Source organism: Ceratotherium simum, unplaced genomic scaffold (genome assembly GCF_057802395.1).
Source record: "Ceratotherium simum simum isolate JZ-2026a unplaced genomic scaffold, ASM5780239v1 HiC_scaffold_43, whole genome shotgun sequence".
In the NCBI taxonomy this organism is placed as follows: domain Eukaryota; kingdom Metazoa; phylum Chordata; class Mammalia; order Perissodactyla; family Rhinocerotidae; genus Ceratotherium; species Ceratotherium simum.
Window position 1 is genome coordinate 910,606 of NW_028261259.1, and position 15,744 is coordinate 926,349.

General features: G+C 42.1%; 1 protein-coding gene and 1 pseudogene across 1 annotated transcript in view; one reads left to right on the top strand and one right to left on the bottom strand.

Annotated features, from left to right (window-relative positions):
* LOC147911321 (uncharacterized) overlaps positions 1-15,744 on the bottom strand; it is a 207,098-nt gene that overhangs the window by 46,343 nt on the left and 145,011 nt on the right. The gene's annotated exons all lie outside the window — the stretch shown is intronic.
* On the top strand, positions 7,570-8,652 carry LOC147911323 (methyl-CpG-binding domain protein 3-like 1; annotated as a pseudogene).

Sequence of the window (15,744 nt, forward strand, 5' to 3'; positions counted from 1 at the left end):
GTCATGCTCTTGCAGAGTCACCCAAAGACCCTTTTTTCTTAATATACCTTAATTTTATCTATTTATTTATTTTTCCCCCACAGCACCAATAGATAGTTGTATGTCATAGCTGCACATCCTTCTAGTTGCTGTATGTGGGGCGTGGCCTCAGTATGGCTGGAGAAAGCGGTGCGCGCCCGGGATCCGAACCCTGGCCGCCAGCAGCAGAGCACGAGCACTTAACCACTAAGCCACAGGGCCGGCCCAAGACCCTTTTGTTTAAGTTTCCAATAACAATAAGTCTGTGCTAATTCCATTATGAACACTACTATTTCTAAAACGACAATAACCAACTTAGGTCAGCTTCCCTAAAAGCAGAGCCTGAGACAGGGATTTTGGTGCCCATGATTTATTGAGGGAGTGCTCTGAGAAGAGAGAAAGTACGGGAAGAAGAAGGAGCGGAGCAAGGCTGTGGTCTCAGCTGGAACCTACTTGCAGCCTGACCTCACTCTGAGCTCTGGAGCATGAATTGTACCTCAGCGTTGGTCCCATTTTGAGGCACAGGGACCAGCCTGTTTTGTCCCTGTGTCAGTTAATTATTGGCTGCGTGCTGCCCCCATGGTGGTGGGAAGATGTATAAGAACTCCCCTTTGGCTGAGGCCAATTTTCTGGAGAAGGGGACAGCTGGCCCAAAAAGGGGACTAGGGAGAGCCACCAACAATATTGACTATTTTGCCCCATCCTTGTGACCACCAAATATGAAAAAGTCAGTTGTATCAATAATTCAGATACTTGCTTGAAGCTCATTGTAATGAGATTTCGAACTGCATTAAAACAACTCGTTTCAAGTGATGCTGCAAACATCTTAGGCCTTCCAGTAAAACCTTCCTCTTACTAAAGATCTTAAAGATTATTTACTGTTACCATTTGGCTTTATTGAGTCTAGAATGCAATGGTTTTTATATTTCCAAATATACCTCTAATAAAGTACTTCCATCTTTAAAAAATATGAAAAGTGTCAGAAAGTGACATTTCTAATTCTTATCTTGGGAGGGGGCATACCTTCTATTTGAAATCCTATAATGTACAACACCCAATAGTACTTGCCATTACTCCCTGAACATTACATCGCTTTATTATCGATATTTAATCTTTGTTACGTCCCACTTCTGTGACCCTACTTCATGGGTAATTCCCAGCTTTAATAAAAGTATCCACTTTATGTGCATTTTGAAACTCTCAAGCTGCGTCTGCCAGTGCTACAGATATGGGCTGGCTCAATTTGCCTGGCTAGCTTTTGACCATGGGATCTCAGACTGTCTTCCTTCCTCTTCCCTATTTCTCATAAAAATCCCTCTTTGGGAGTTTGTGGGTTTTGCTGAAGTAGCATCTGGTCTCTGCTCCCCATCTTCCTCTTCTCTGACATCCTTGTCAAAGTCCCTCATATGCCTTCCCCAAGTTTCTGCCCAGCTCAGCACAGCGATATTTGCTTGTGGCCAGGTCAAGCCCACAGAGTGCCGAGAGTCATCCTGACCTGTGCTGGAAGAAGCAGGTTCTCTCCCCAGCTTGGGGCTGCCATTGTCTCCCGAGCTTGAAAGCAGCTGCCCTTGGGCATGGAATCACTTCTGACTCATAAACACCATGGCACCATCTCTCATTCTATCCCTTCACTTAAGGGGCCACCAAATAGCCACTTAGGTCTGCTGGACACATGGACATTCTCCACCCTTCTGTCTTCTCTCTCTTTTCCTTCCAGTGGAATCTTCTCAAAACCTCCATGCATATCGACTCATGCAGGTAGGTGTTTTGGAGGCGTTATAAGGGTGTATCTCAATCGTTTGCCAGAAGCATCTAAATTCTACCTCTTGTCCAGCCCAAACACCCTGTGACAAACAGAGGAGAAACCCAGGAGGCTTGGAGATGTTAAGGAATCGTCCCGATGTCATTTATTCATCCTGTGAATATTTATGAAGTATCTATTGTCTAGAAACTGGGGCTGTGATACTAAACAAGACATACATCGTCTTTCCTTTCATGGAACTTACATTCTAATGGTGGGGGGAGACCCAATAAACAAGTAAATAGATATTAAAGTGAGCTGGATGTCTTCCATTGACCCCTCCAAATCCATCCAGTTGGATGCTGGAATGCTGACACCTTTGGAGTATGACAATGGACTTTCTTGACCTCTGCCTTTCGGTTGGTTTTGGCCAGTGGGAAACACCAACAGGATATCAGAAAAATGGAGGAGAGAGAGGTCAGAGTATTTATTCTCTTAGCTCCTTCCCTGTGAGTCACCATGAGCTGTCTGTCCCTTGAATGAAGACCACAGCTCCAAGATGTGGTTCACCAAATCTTATCAATTACAATTTCTTATCCTTGTCCATTCTGATATTTTCTCAATAGCATTACATGCAGTTCCTAAACATCTTCAGCCTATCCTGTGATTTTATTTCCACATAGAATAAAAAGAAAATTTAGAAAGCTTCAGTTAGGACATTTGCACAATTAACATCCATACTTTTTGTATGAATTACATCATGTCGTGCTCTCCCCACCAGCATTTTGCATGATCACCACAGAGATAAAAAAAAAAAAAGCCAATGTTGTCTGGATTTTATGAAAAATAATGTTCATCAAAATCCCTGGGTAATGGATATGATTTTGCCAAAACCCAAACTGATTAACTAGGTTCCCTGTTTAAACCCGTATGGGACCAGTAATTTATTTATTTTTTAATAAAAGTCACATAACATAAAATTCACCATTTTAGCCATTTTAAATTAATATCCAGTGGCTTTTAGAACACACAAAATGTTGTGCAACCATCACCCTGTGGGGCCATGTTTTAAAGCATCTCAGGTACCAAGCACACTTGGCACGAGAGGTTTGTTTGAAACAAAAGTGACAGTATATTCTAAGGGCAAGATTCAGTTGATTTCCAGTGAGCCGGGTGAGAAAGAACGTTTGTATGAGCCACTAACCAGGACCACTTTGGCATCAAGTCTAGGCTGCCGTTCTGATGGGGCAGAAATACTAGGCTCTACTTGATACTTGTGTCCTCTTCTTTGCAGGGCAGAACACCTTCACCTTATTTCCAGCCAATCCTCCTAACCAAATATCACTGCTTCAAGGCGTGGGAAGCTTGCTGAGAAATAATTGTGTTCAAACGATAGGCAAAGGAGGAAGTGGCTTTTGTGTTTTGTGCTTCAAGCTCATATATTGGCAAAGGGTGACGTTTCCTTCTTTTCTTGAAATGTGGCTTCCTCTTCTGTGACAGTGAATAAGAAAGATTTGGCTTCTGGTTAGAATGTGTAGAGCCTGTATAGTGCCAGGGTGTATGTTAGTTGGCAACTTGTCGAGAAGCGGCTGCCCAGTCAAACGGATTAAATGAAGAGGGTTTAATGAAGATACTATTTATATAAGTGTGAGCAGGTAGAACAGGTTCTGAATCCAATGCCACAGCATGAGGTGGGGGGGTTTCCCCACACATTCAAGCAATTCTCTGACACCATCTGTGTGTTCTACAATGCATCTCAATTGTGACACTATCTACCCAGAGATAGCGTCAGATCCCATAGGTTAATGGCTCAGTCCCACAAGACTGCCTCCCCTCCTACTTCAGAAACCAGTCGAAAGCCTAGATTGTCACTTGTGCTTCTGACTGACCGGCTATAGATTGGAGGTTCCCATGACCCCCTCCTCAAGTCCCATTAATTTGCTAGGGTGGCTCATGGAACTCAGAGAAACATTTTACTTACTAGATTACTGGTTTATTATGAAAGGATGTAACTCAGGAATAGCCAGATGGAAGAGATGCATAGGGCAAGGTATGGAGACGGGGCTTGGAGCTTCCATGCCCTCTCCAGGTGTGCCACTTCCCAAATTTCCATGTCTTCACCAACCTGGAAGCTCTCCGAACCCACCTTTTTGTATTTTTCTAGAGGCTTCATTGCATAAGCATTGATTGATTGGATTGATTAAATTATTTGCCATTGGTGATTGAACTCAATCTCCATCCCCTCTCCCCTCCCTGGATATCAGGGGGTGGGACTGAAAATTCCAAATCTCTAATCTCTTGGCTGGCTCCACTGGCAACCAGCCCCCCTTAGGTGCTCTCCAAAAGTCACCTCATTAGCATAAACCCACTTATGCTGGAATGGGGCTTGTTATGAATAACAGGTCACCCATTTCACCTTTATGGCTCAGGAACTGAGGAGGAGAGACCAAATACAACAAAAGATGCTCCCATGGCTCCTGTTGCTCAGGAAATTCCAAGGGTCTTAGGATCTTTGTGCCAGAAACAGGATGAAGACCAAATATATATTTTTTATTATAAATCACAACATCACAGCAGGGCTAAGAGAAACCAACAGAGGATGGTGGGACACCCTGGGAGTAGCAATATGAGGGATCACTTATCATTCCTTGGATTAAAGGAGATACTCTTTGATCCAAGGGGATGGAGCAGTTACAGGAACCTGGAAAGGGGCTTAGCCTGTGACAGAAGAATTGAACCACTGCCCAAATGTGCAGTCTCTGCAGGGAAGGGGGAGTTTCTTCATCTCTCTCTTCTCTAGCCCTCTTCTCTCCTTCCACGGCTACCATTTTCAAACTCATTTGGAAGAAAGAGCACAAGAGTGGGCTGATAATACAATCCATACAGGACAACCTACCAGTGCACAGAGCAGGGCAGAGAGGGATGGAGAGCAGATTCTTTCCCAGTTGCCAAAAGTGAATTGTTATAAACATGTTAAAATTTGAGAGGCAGCCACACCCCATTGAATTTTTTTCCTCCTCCTTCCTCCCATTGAGATAAAATGAGTGCTTGAGGAAGGGCTGTCTGCTTTGGCTGAAGCAGAGGCAACTCCTTCTGTTTATACCAGGAACACGACTGTCTCTTCCAGGCCGAATTTTTCCCACCACGAGTCCATTGTTTAAGGAAACCAACATTCCCTCTCTTTCATGGGTCTGGTTTCCCCAAGAACACAGTGAACCATCCCCTCTCCCTGTACTGCATCACCATAAACCCACAGCCAGAACATAAGCACCAGGTTAAAACACCACCAGATCCTGAATTCAGTCACTGCTGAGACCCTCCCATCAATGTTGTCATTCAATGGTGACTCCTGAGGACACCTTTCCACTGAGACCCACCCCCAGCCTGTCCTCAGCTTCTTACAGTAACACTAAGATTTCCTCAGAGTCCTCCCAACTTGGGCAAGAAACATTCTGAAATGTTCTCTGTATTAATTTTCAGGGACTGGGGACATTGGTAGATGTAATTTGAGTGTGTATGTGCAGTAGTTTCTACGCAGGTATTCTATTTTTTAGACACAGATAAAATAGTGTGGCTACTCAATGCACCAAGAAAATGGATAACTGATCAAATTTTTTCATGATGTGAAGTCTTTAGAGAGTAAATGTCATGGTTAAGAGCACAGACTATGGAGCTAACTCCTCACGTCCAAATTCCAGCTCAATCCCTTCCTAGATATTTGTATTGACCGAGTTATTTACCTGATTGGTCCCTCAGTTTCTTCATCACTCAGTTGGCAATAATGATCAGCATACCTACTTTGTAGGTTTATGGAGAGTATTAAAGGAGTTAATGTTTGAAAAATGCTTGGAACACCTAGTGTATTGCCAGTGCTGTACCTATATATTAGAAATAAAATTTAGAAATTCTTCTGACACTGCCTGTGAGCCCCAGAGGGTGAGACTGTTGCCTGGATGTATGTAGAAAGCACTCCATGACATACGATGAATAGATGAGTGAACAACATTGGCGAATGCATTACCAATGTCACCTATGTCACCCTACAGGCATTCCCCAGCCGAACCACCCGCAGACATTCCTGCTCTGTCCTGCATCACATTCCCTGGAGGAATCACTGGGGCTTCTTGGACCCTGGTAACCGTGCCCACTAAAGGTTCTTTTCTGTCAGCAACCCCAGTCTTTGTCGAAGTGCTTCAGCTCACAGGGTCTGCGCTCTGATCCCTGTCTTCACTCGAGGGAGAAGTGCCATCCCCAGAGCTGGGCACACGCGGAGCCTGAGGCTTGGAGAAAATGATTCCCTGGCCCTGAGGCAGGTAGAAGAGCACAGGGACATAGTGGGATTTGGGGAAAAACCTCCAGGTGTTGTCAGAAGGGATGGAGGCAGGGGATGTGTCAGCAAGGACTGGTCAGGGTGGTGGGCCTTGGTGGTTAAATAGTAGGGGGGCTGGGAAGTTTCATAGGTTCTAGCATAATACAATCAATATGACGGTCATGAAATCAGAATCAGCCTAATTTAGGCCAAATTAACCCAATGTCAGCTGTTCCCTGTCTCTCTAATCCAGTAGTGACTTATAATAAGGGTATTCGTGTTCTATCATCTCCTTTTCATTGATTGGCTAGAGTAATTATTCTTTACATAGCCTGTCTATTTTTACATAGTAAAGAAAAAGTGAGTTTTAAAACAACCCTCCTTGGAAAAGTCTCCCTAACATATTGGATTAATAACAGAAGCCACGACAGGAAATTCACCACATATCTTGAGCTTTAATCTCTGGTTTTAGATCTTCCTAACTGGTAAATTACCTTGACTTCTGCCTTCTTTCTTGAGATTAGTCCACTTAGGACTAAGTAGGAGTGCAACCTCACGCCATGTGAGAAGTGGTGGGACGCTAGGAAGAGGTTTGTTTCATTCTGTCAGTGTGTGTGTGTGTGTGTGTGTGTGTGTGTGTGTATGACAGTTTTTATTGCATCTTGCAGTGTGGGCCAGTGTAGACTCCTTTTCTAGGGAAAAAATTTCCCTAACCACTTTCTCTGGACTTTATTTTCACTGATGGCTTCCTCGGCACTGTCCAATAGTAACATTAAGCATTCTATATTATAGAATTTAATTTTTTTCTAGTAGCCACATTTTAAAAAATGAAAGCAAACAGGTGAAACTAATTTTAATAGTATATTTAACCCACTATAACCAAGAGATCATCAATGTGGGTGCAGTCTATACAAAACTTAATAATGAGAGAGTTTACATTTTTTTCCTGTGTTTCATAAATCCAGTGTGTATTTCCCACTTACAGTACAATCTCCATTTATAAGTTGAGTTTTTTTAGACCTACATTCTCTGTACTGAGACTTAATGTTCACAGTTGTGAAATAAGAGTCACTAGGAGTGGGGTGGATGATAATTTCACTACTGATTTAAGCTCTAATGGAGCTATGAAGACCAACTGGTCAATGGGTTAATCAAATGAATAATCATATAGTACAGACGAATGTTATGATTTGGGATTTAGAAAAAGACTGGGGACCGTGTGTCCTGACAGGGAGCACCAGGGATTTTGTTGTTGAGAGTGACAAGGACAAAAAGAGAATAAAGTCATACTCATAAGTGTCTAACAACATGGGGGAGAAGAAATGACCTGCCGTAGTCCTGAGTTTTGACCTCGAGCTCTCTGTTCTTGACCCAAATCTCTTTGATGATGTCCCAGGACACAGGTCAGATTAATCCCCACGGGGAGGGAGGGAGGGTAGAAGCACAAGGCATCTGACATAATTGTCCTGGGAAGGCTGGCTTCATTTATCACTCTGATCCACATTCACAATTTATTTTATAGGGTAAGAGGAAAAGAAGTATGATGGTCAAATCATCACAGAGGAAGCGACATGATTGTGTAAACCAATCCAACCCAAAGCCTGGTTTGAGCAACTCCATCCCTTTGAGGATGTCCAGTTACATATTCAAGAGGCCAGTTACTAGAATCACATCCTATCCTGGCAATGAGGTCAGATGCTATCAATGGGAGGAAACCTTGGAGCAGCCCCAACAACTCTGCTGGCAGAAGAGACTGCAAGGTCTGCAGGCCTGCAGAGTGCAGGAGACCTGTTAAGTCCTTTGGACCTTGCCAAAGCCCTGCTGAATCTTGCACCTAGTTGCACAGGTGCATCCCTGCCAGCTGTGCCCACAGGTGGTCTGAACTCCAGTCCCATGCCCACCCCTGCCCGGTCTTCAGATTCGGCAGAGATGATCCCAGGAGCTGGTCTGTACATCCCACAGCTCCTTTGCAAACAACTTCTGGTGACTGAGGAGGATATCAGGAAACAGGAAGGGAAAGTGAAGACGGCAAGAGAGAGACTGGCGGTAGCACTGACGCAGACAGACTCGCTAGAGAGGCAGGGAGAGTGAGGGGCCAAGAAGGACGTCCCGACAAACACGATGAAGAAAAGACAAGACGGCGCAGATGACATGGAGCTCACACTACATGAATGCCTCTGCAGGGTCCTGATGTCTTCTTGCTTTGAGCTCCTGAAACTTTAATATATACCAATACTTTTCTTTTCTTCAATTCCTTTGCATGACAGAGAAGATACAGACAGTGATCCTTCTGAGGTGAGAGATTGGGTTTCAGGTGAGGAGAGAAAGGAGATCTTTCCTTCTCATTTTGTTCTCTCATTTTCCTTTCCTGAGTGTTATGCATTTGTATTTTAAGATCAACAGAGAGTTATCACAGTCAAGGGATTCTTTAGAGTTTTGCCCTCACAGTCACAGAGAAAACCTACCTAGTCCAAATGGATTGTCCTTTTTGGGTAATATTGCAATAGATTCCAACATAATATTTCACTAAAGAGCTGTTATATCTGTCTTCTCAAAAAAGACACCTACTTCTCGGTCTCTATTTTTCTGGTATTTGTTGGATGTTGAATCACACTTGCACATAATGAAATACTGGATTTGCCCTTTTTTAGATTTATATGTGTTGGAAATTTGATTCATGAAAATTGATATGCCATTGCGGTATCATGCTGTCAGGAGAACGACTGTTTTCAGCATCACAAGTCTCACAATAAGCCAGTGTGTTGGGATTTGTCTATTTGCCTGATCGAGTACGTTGCACTCTTCAAATCCTCTTTATAATTACTTACTTTTACCCCACAGATTTATCAGTTTCTGAGAGCAATGTGTTAAACAATAATAGAGTATGTTAGTATTTATATCTTCCCTAAAAAATGAGTTATTTTTTAGCTAAATCTTCTCTCCTCTATTCTTTCATGTGGTAACCATCTGGAATTTTGGTTCGAATGTGTTTTTAATGTCTTGTTTTAAAACTAATACTAAATTAGACAGACTGTTTTTTCCTTTCCTCGTGACTCCTGTTATGTTTTCCTGGGTTCACATTTCTTCTTCCTGATGTACATTCTTTACCGGTTCTTTCACGGCAGGCCTGTGGGAGGTCAACTTTGAGTCTGTTTGTAGGTCAGATAACGTCTTTCTTTCTTTGACGCATAGTTTGAATACATGTTTAATTTAGCTTTGTAGTAATTTTTTTCCTTCATTGTCAAGTTATTTAGTATTTCTGAGCCTCCATATCTTTAGCTTAAAATGGGAATAAAACCCTAAAAATGGTGACTGTAACTGAGATAATACACGCAGAGCTTGCCAGTCATGTTGCTTAGCAGAAAATAAATAGTCAATAATAGTAACTATTATTAATCATTAGAATGATATTATTATAATAATGTAATATATAATAATATATTAATTTATAATAATAATTACACATTAATTTATAATTATAATGTACAGTGTGTAATGTATGCAATGTATAATAATATATTAATATTATTAATCACTAGAATCTACAGAGTGTGCATTCTCAGAGAATCACTGCTTAAGATTGAGAATGTGAAGCTCACACACAAGAAGTCTGAGAGAGTGGCATGACTGTGACTTTAATTCTCAGCCCTTGGGTGTCTTCAGCTGTGGTCGTCTGCACAGTGTGCACAGATAATGTAATCTGTTCCCACAGACCCACTGCAGAACAGCGCAGCCTGCCTCACGCCTGGGATGCTCTGGGCTGCTTGTTGGGGAGCCTCTGCTGTGAGGCTAGTTGGACTCTGTACAGAGAAAGATGAAAAAGGACTCTTTCTTTTCCCTCAGATTTCTCCCCCTGAGTTTAATTCACTTTTTCATCCAGAGCAGATACTCTCTTCCCAGAGCCTTGGTGTTACTCTGGGATTCAGGCTTACCAGACACCTAGTCATTTCAGCTCCCAAGGCCCAAGGTGACTGCAGAGTCATGTCTCACCCACTCCTCCCATCTTGGCCTGTTTCCCATCATGGAGGACCCATGAGTGGGGAGAGGCGCCATCGAGGGAGATTGACCTGGAAGCCCTGGTGAATCTGAGCTTCAGAGAATGAAGCAGAAAAGGGGAACGTGAGACTGCCAGTGCATCAGTGGGGGAGGAATATGGAGGAACCGAGAGGGGTGTGATGGCTGCACAGAGTCAAGGGGAGGGATGTTCCAAAGTTTCCTAAGAAGGGAAAACTTACACTGAAGTGGGGATTCGATTTTACATGATGGCAATGTCTGTGCTGGTTTCACCAATTCTGGTGTCCCTGAGGGATGAACTGGTGTGACACCACAGGACAGAAGTTGAAGTCACTTTCAGGACTTAAGGAAGGTGAAACCTTTCAGCTTAGTCCCCTGTGAGCTAGTCAGGGCCCAAGTCTAGAAAGGCTCAGAGCCTGTGTCTGTCCAATGTGGTTTCATTCTGTTCCAGCCAAGCTTCTCTAGACCCCAGCTGGGAAAAGGGGACCTCAGATCTAGTCAGATCTAGTCATCGCAGCTTCCATAGGTCGCCATGAGGCAGGTAATAGCCCAGGTGTCGTCACTGGACCTCATAGTTGCCCTCCTTCTTCCACCGGCAGACAGTGACTTGTGAGGTGAGGAGAGTGCATCAGAATGGTCCAGTCAGCTGCCCAGTATGGGAGACTCCAGGGGAAGGAGATGCCAAAGCCACAGAGACCCGATGCCTCCTGTGTCTCCCTCTTCCTTTTGTCCACTTCATTTTCACCCTCAGTCCTTCTTTTCCTTCCCTTTTCCCTCTTTCAGCTCTCTCTCCATCTCTTTCCCCTGCATGTTCTAGCTTAATTGAGGTATTAATGACATACAGTAAACTGCATACATTTAAAGTGAACAATTTGATACATTTTGATTATAACTTATTGAACCATCACCACAATCAAGAAAAGGAACGCCCATCCTCCCCAAATTTCCTCATGCTCATTTTAATTCCTCCTTCCCTGCCGTTTGCAAACACATTCTCATTCCCAGGCAACCAGTGTTCCGGTATATGTCCCTATAGATTTTCCTGTATTTTCTATGAATTTTTATAAATGGGATCATATACTACTCATTTTTCACTGTCTTCGTTCACTCAGCATAATTATTTTGAGATTTATGCTTGTCATTGCATGTACTATGAATTCATTCCTATCCCCAACCCTTCCCTGGCAGCACTGTGCACACGCCCAAGCGCTTCCCAGGTTGGCGTGAGAGCCAATAGTACTGCTGCATCCCCAAAAGTAGGAATGTGCCTTGGTGCAACTCTGGGAGGGGTTGGCGGCAGCCCTGGACCCACACATGAATGCTTTCCTGGATGGCTGGAAAGCCCACCGTGCCACAGCAGTCCCAATGATTGGCCAATGCTCAGACCCGTGAAGAAGCACCACCCACCAAGCACAGAGGCTGGCATGAGCATAAGAAAAGGCAGCAGCAGATATAGGCGCACATGCAAATGCTTTCCCAGATGGCACAAATACCCATAGTAGTGGTGCGGTCTCACAACTGGGTACTTGCCTCTGCGTGGCGGGAGCTCTGAGCCCAGCGTGAATGCTTTCCCAGCTGGTTGGAACACCCACTGTACCCACACAACTTCCAGCATATGGGGTGGGATCAGAAACACAGCTCATGCTTCCCCCACAGCAGTAGCAGGTGGAATCTGCAACCTGATACTACCACAAATGCGCAGGCAAAAGATTAGTTCATCAAACACCATAAGAAACTACAGTAACAATTCAGAGCAGAAGGAAATGACAAATCTCCAGAAACCAACCTTGAAGTCACAGAAATTTACAATCTAAATGACAAAGAATTCAAAATGAGTGTCATAAAGAAACTCACCAAGTTACAAGAATGTTCAGACAGTTCGATGAACACAGGAATAAAATTAATGAGGAAAAGGAATACTTCATCAAGAGACTGAAACTATTAAAAAAAAAAGCAGAAATTCTGGATATAAAGAACATAATTAATGAGGTAAAAAAGAATGTAGAATCCTTAAAAAACAGAGCTGATATCATGGTTGAAAGAATAAGTGATTTAGAGGATAGAAATATAGAAATGCTTCCAGTGGACGAGGAGAAAGGACTCAGATTTTTAGAAAATGAAGGAATTCTTGGAGAAATATATGACGCAATTATAGAAGCAACCTAAGAATTATACGTATTCCAGAGGGAGAAAAGAGGGAGAAAGGAGCAGAGAGCTTGTTCAAAGAAATAATAGCTGAGAACTTCCCAAACCTGGGGAACAACCAGACTCACAAATACATGAAGCCAACAGAACGCCTAATTACATCAATGCTTAAATACCTTCACCAAGGCCTATAATAGTAAAATTGGCAAAAGCCAATGACAAAGAAAAAATGTGAAGGGAAGCAAGACAGAAGAAAATAACCTACAAAGGAACCCCTATCAGGCTTTCAGCATATTTCTTGGCAGAAACTTTACAGGCAAGGAAAGAATGGAATGATATATTAAAAATACTGAAAGACAAAAACTTTCAGCCAAGAATACTCTATCGAGTGAAATGATCCTTATGATACAATGGAGAAATAAAAGTTTTCCCAGATAAACAAAGGCTGAGGGAGTTCATCGCCACGAGATCTCCCATACAAGCAATGATCAAGAACGCCCTCATACCTGAAACAAAAAGAAGGCAAATGTCTACAAAGCTTTGATCAAAGAGATAAATAGACAAAATCTACAAAAAGACAAAAGCTACAGCTCTGTTTCACAACAGGGTAGCAAATACTTAATTATAACTTAAAAGAAGAAGGGAAGGAAGGCATCAAAATTAACTATAAACACTTCAACTTAGTCACAACCGCACAACACAAAAATGAATAACTTGTGACAACAATAACTCAGAAGGAGGAGAGGAAAGGGATGGAACCTGCTTAGGCTAACGGAGATAAGAGGCTAGCAGAAGATGGACTGTCTCATCTATGAGATCTTCATACAAACCTCACAGTAACCAGCAAACAAAAAATCAGAGCAGAGCCATAGATCATAAAAAAAGAGAAAACCTCCACAGAAAACCCCCAAAATGAAACGGTAGTCAGAAACACAAAGGAAGAGGAACAATGGAAATATAGATTAGGTGGGATTAAGCCCTCATGTATCAATAATCACTCTAAATGTAAATCGATTGAATTCTCCAATCAACAGACACAGAGTGGTGGGGTGGATTAGAAAAGAAGACGCAACAATATGCTGCCGCCAGGAAACACATATCAGCTCTAAAAACAAACAGGATCAGAATGAAGGGATGAGAGACAATACTCCAAGCAAATGGCAAATAAAAGAGAGTAAGTGTTGCCATACTTATATCAGACAAAGCAGACTTCAAGATAAAAAAGACTATGAGAGACAAAGAGGGGCAATATATAATGATAAAGGGGACTTTCCACCAAGAGGACATATCCCATTCAACATAGTACTGGAGGTTTTGTCCAGAGAAATTAGGCTAGAAAAAGAAATAAAAGAAATCCAAATTGGGAAGGAAGAAATGAAACTCTTGCTGTTTGCTGGTGACATGACTGTAAATACAGAAAACCCTAAAGAATCCATCAGAAAACTATTAGAAATTAATCAACAACTACAGCAAAGTTGCAGCGTACAAAATCAACCTACAAAAATCAGTTGCATTTCTATACTCTAGTAACGAACTAACAGAAAGAGAACTCAAGAATACAATCCCATTTACAATTGCAACAAAAAGAAAAAAGTGTCTAGGGATAAATTTAACCAAAGAGGTTAAAGACCTATACAATGAAAACTATAAGACATTATTGAAAGAAATCAATGATGACCTGAAGTAATGGGAAGATATTCCATGCACATGGATTGGAAGAATAAACACAGTTAAAATGTCCATATTACCTAAAGTAATCTACAGATTCAATGCAATGCCAATCAGAATTTCATTGACATTCTTCATAGAAATAGAACACAGAATCCTAAAATATATATGGAATAACAAAAGACCTCGAACAACCAAAGCAATCCTGAGAAGAAAGAACAAAGCTGGAGGCATCACAATCCTAACTTGAAAATATATTACATAGCTATAGTAATAAAAATGGCATGGTACTGGCACAAAAGCAGACTCATAGATCAATGGAACAGAACTCAAAGCCCAGAAAGAAAACCACACATCTGTGGTCAGTTAATCTCTGACGAAGGAGCCAAGATCATACAATGAAGAAAGGAAAGTCTCTTCAATAAATGCTGTTGGGAAAACTGGACAGCCACATGCAAAAGAATGAAAGTAGCTCATTATCTTCCACCATACACAAAAATTAACTCGAAATGGATAAAAGACTTGAATCTAACACTTGAAATCATAAAACTCCTAGAAGAAAATATACGCAGTACAGTCTTTGACATCTGTTTTAGCAGCATCTTTTCCAATACCATGTCTACTCAGGCAACGGAAAGAAAAGAAAAAATATACAAATGGGACTACATGAGAGTAAAAGGCTTCTGCAAGGCAAAGGAAACGATGAACAAAACGAAAAGACAGGGCTGGCCCCATGGCTTAGTGGTTAAGTGTGCGCGCTCCGCTACTGGCGGCCCAGGTTCGGATCCCGGACGCGCACGAACGCACTACTTTTCCGACCATGCTGCGGCCACGTCCCACATACAGCAACTAGAAGAATGTGCAACTATGACATACAACTATCAACTGGGACTTTGGGGGAAAAAAAAAAAAGGAGGAGGATTGGCAATAGATGTTAGCTCTGAGCCGGTCTTCCTCAGAAAAAAAGAGGAGGATTAGCACGGACGTTAGATCAGGGCTGATCTTCTTCACAAAAAAAAAAAAAAAAAAACGACAACCCACTAACTGGGAGAAAATATTTGCAAATCACATATCTGACAAGGGGTTAATCTCCAAAATATATAAACAACTCATACAACCCAACAACAAAAAAACAGATAATCCAATCTAAAACTGGGCAGAGGATATGAACAGATATTTTTCCAAAGAAGATATACAGAAGGTCAACAGACACATGAAAAGATGTAAAACATCACTAATTATTAGGGATATTCAAATCAAAACTACAATGAGAGATCACCTTACACCTGTCAGAATGACTATAATTCCCAAGACAAAAAATACCAAATGTTGGAGAGGATAAGGAGAAAAGGGCACCTCACACACTGCTGGTGGGAATGCAACCTGGTGCAGCCACCAGGGACAACACTATGGAGATTTCTCAAAAAATTACAAATAGAAATAACATACCTTCCAGTTATCCCACTACTGGGTATTTATCCAAAGAAATTGAAATCAACAATTCAAAGAGATTTATGCACCTCTGTGTTCACTGTGGCATTATTCACAATAGCCAAAACATGGAAGCAACCCAAGCGCCCTGCTACAGATGAATGGATCAAGAAGACCTGGTATGTATTATATACAATGGAATACTACTCAGCCAGAAGAAAAAGACTAGATCATCGTGTTTGCAACAACCTGGATGGACCTTGAAGGTAGGATGTTAAATGAAATAAGCCAGACAAAAACAAATATGCATGATTTCACTCATACGCAGAAGATAAACATACACAGGGATAAAGAGAACAGATTAGTGGTTACCAGAGGGGATGGGGGCTGGGCATTGAGTGAAAGAGTTAAAGGGGCA